General features: G+C 42.2%; 1 protein-coding gene across 1 annotated transcript in view; it reads left to right on the forward strand.

Annotated features, from left to right (window-relative positions):
- The window catches only part of LOC109521996 (fibrillin-2-like), a 33,036-nt gene that overhangs the window by 10,275 nt on the left and 19,319 nt on the right, over positions 1 to 3,442 (forward strand). The window lies entirely within an intron of this gene.

Here is a 3,442-nt window from a genome sequence, read left to right on the forward strand (position 1 = left end):
GACAGCCAAGCACGCCTGCCAGGACAGATCCTTGAAGCAACACAAAAGAGGGTTCGAAGAGCAACGCCCTCTCCGGAAGCTCTTGGAGAATCCTACCAGGTTGCCACGGTTACGCAGATGCGTTCGCACCACGTGAGCAGTGTATTTCAATGTAAAGACGAAAGTACTATCATCGAGAGCGAGACTGCTAGCGAATGCCTGCGAAAATGAAAGTCACGACATGTAGCGTTGAACCGGCCCCCCAAATAATGAAAGAGGCGCTGTCGTCATCATTGAACAAAGCCCCAAAATACTTGTTTTGTTGCTCGTAGTGCTCTGCACTGGCAAGTGCAGACAAGTAGCAGAACAGTTTTGCTTTTCGCCATGACAAATGAAGACCCACTAACTCATCAAGTTCACCTCAACGTTTTCTTTCTGATTGTTCAATACATTTTGATTGATTGATTAATTCATTCATATTATACATTCGAACATATCAGTTCCAGCTGGGCAAAGCATGAACCAGATGCCATTTTTGTCAAATACTGCAATCAACAATGAACCAGAAAAGAACAAACAGGCCTGCAGTGTATGTAGTGTAAAAGTTGTTTGCTTCTGCTTCCCGACAACTAATTCTGTTCTCTTTTCGCGTGTGTAACTCAGATTACAATCACAGTGTCGAGAGAGAGGAGTCATTTATGTACGTTTCCTTTAAGAAGATTTATTGGGGCAAAAAAAAAAAAAACTGAGTTTTTTTTTTCTCATGTAATTAATGCCTAATTTTAAATATTTGTTGCTTTCTTCGAATTTGCTTTGCACGTCCAAATAGAATTTCACCGCAATCTGTCACGTTTTGGTAGTTGGAGGACCCCAAAAAGCAGAGAGGTAGGGAGGAGCAGGGTGGATTGACCAAAATGTATTGAACAAAATATACACACAGGAGTACAATGGAAAAAACACGAAGTCAAAGTACTCAAAAAATGCCTGGAAATCACGAGGAACAAACAAAACTAAGACAGGAAACAAAACATGACAGGAGCACACATATGCTCATCTAATAATCACAGCTCACAATGAGCCAACAAAGACTGACAGAAACTCAGGGAACTAATTACAAGCTAAGTGACGAGACAACGAGAAACACCTGGACAAGACACAAAGGGTTGAGGGAGCTAATTGGTTACACCCAAGGGACACTGATAACGACAACAGGTGGCGAAAAAAGGGCACATGAGGAATCAAAACCAAACGTAACCAGACCGAAACATAACAAACGTGAAATAGTCGGACTGTGAAGTTGGAACCTGCAATGGAGTTTATTTTTATTTATTTATTTATTTATTTTACATTATTTCAATAAAAATGCCATATTTGATCATTCCTTGACAGCCATTATGGTTTCAGCCATTAGGCTTTCTATTTGTAGTTTTTTTAGTATGACATTATTTATAACCGGGGCGGCCCGGTAGTCGAATGGTTCGCACGTCGACTTCACAGTGCAGAGGTACCGGGTTCAATTCCAGCTCCGGCCTCCCTGTGTGGAGTTTGCATGTTCTCCCCGGGCCTGTGTGGGTTTTCTCCGGGTACTCCGGTTTCCTCCCACATTCCAAAAAAAAAAAAACATGCATGGCAGACTGATTAAACACTCTAAATTGTCCCGAGGTGTGAGTGTGGGCGTGGATGGTTGTTTGTCTCTGTGTGCCCTGCGATTGGCTGACAACCGATTCAGGGTGTCCCCCGCCTACTGCCCGAAGACAGCTGGGATAGCACCGACGCGACCCTTGTGAGGATAAAGTGGTTCGGAAGATGAATGAATGAATTATTTATAACCTCATGCATTTTTTTGTGTTCGTTCAAGGATTAATAGACCTTGCTTCTGTTTTGCTCCCTGATATTGTATGATCAGTTCAGTTCTAGTTGCAAGAAACAGATGATAACTGCCTATCCATCTGGATATATATGAAGAAACGGACTGACACTTCTTCGTTTTTATTAAATTATAGCTGTCTTTTTCAAAGTGTTGGTCCTGTCACTTATCTTCTAAAAGGTTTTTAATGTTTGCCTTGACATTCCCCATTCCACTCTTGCCTCCCAATGGAGCACAACTTTATAAAGCAAATCATACAAGCCTACTGAGACCAGCCCCTTGGTGAAAGAATGTCAAAAGTCAGGTCAACATTGTAAGACTCTTTACAGTGGAGATTCCAAAGATGCATCAAATGGTGAATTCAACCGACCCGGACTGTTTGATGGAATAACGGTGTCAACCCTGTCATTGACAGGCGATGAGTCTATGTTGTACACCTGCAGTCTGAGTCATGGTACACATAAAACGATTTTTCAAATCTTACAAGATTTATTTTTTTTAATCTGTGACAGACACATACTGTGAAGAGAGAAAATCAGGCATGAAACAGTTTCGGCCGGATTATGTATGGTGTGCTCTAATAATCTCAACACAGAAAACCGCACACATTAACCCTTTCATGCACCCTGTAACCTGACAACATGATAAGGTGTCCACTCCCAGATAGTTTTTTTGTGTTTGTGTGTGTGTGTGTGTGTGTGTGTGTGTGTGTGTGTGTGTGTGTGTGTGTGTGTGTGTGTGTGTGTGTATGTGTTTACCAGGCCTGAGTCTACTGGGATAGACTTCAGCTTCTGCAGGACCTTGAACAGGATGAGCATTAAAGAACATTGATGAATAACAGTGAATCTTTTTTTTTTTTTTTTGGAATGAAATCCAACTAAAGCTTCATGATAACAGGCTCAGTGGAGTATAAAGATCTTGCAAAGATCAAATAGAAGCATATGGAGCGGGCAGGAATTCCCAAAGTGGACTAAGACAAGACAGGTGGATGAGAACTAGAACTTTACAGGAGTTTGTTCAATTTGACCTACTTTTCTCGGTTTGTTTTCTTTTCTATACAGTACGTCCTAAATATTCCTCACATATGCGATCAATTTTCATGTAGCACCAGGAGCTGCTAAGGACAATCAGTCTGTTGACTCCAAGAGGACGCCACACTGATTTATCTCTCCATCTCATTCTGTGGGTCACACCGGAGCAGACGGCTCTATTTCTCCCCATTTCACTTGCCAAACTGCCGACCGTGCAGTCTCACAGTGTCAATGTCGTCGTTTTTAAAATGTAGGTTGTGTTTTCTCTGGCCCTCCGGTTGCAATTTCTTCTTTGTGAGGGCTCCACGTGCTTGAATGGAAGAACATTTGTGTCGCTAAAGAATGGTTTGAGCATGAGGTCACTTTTTTCTTTACTTACATTATGTTATCTCCGCTGTGGATGACATCGTCTTCCCGTGGAACAGATATTCACATCTGACTGACATTTGTCGAATGGAGCGCGTGCGTCGCATTTGGCGTGTTGTCATGACTCAATTGAAAATGCATTGTCCCATTGTGGCATTCAAGTGAAGCGTGACTGATTGTCATGAGGACATGGCGACAC

The sequence above is a fragment of the Hippocampus comes genome, unplaced genomic scaffold (assembly GCF_001891065.2).
Source record: "Hippocampus comes isolate QL1 unplaced genomic scaffold, H_comes_QL1_v1.1 scaffold151, whole genome shotgun sequence".
In the NCBI taxonomy this organism is placed as follows: Eukaryota; Metazoa; Chordata; class Actinopteri; order Syngnathiformes; family Syngnathidae; genus Hippocampus; species Hippocampus comes.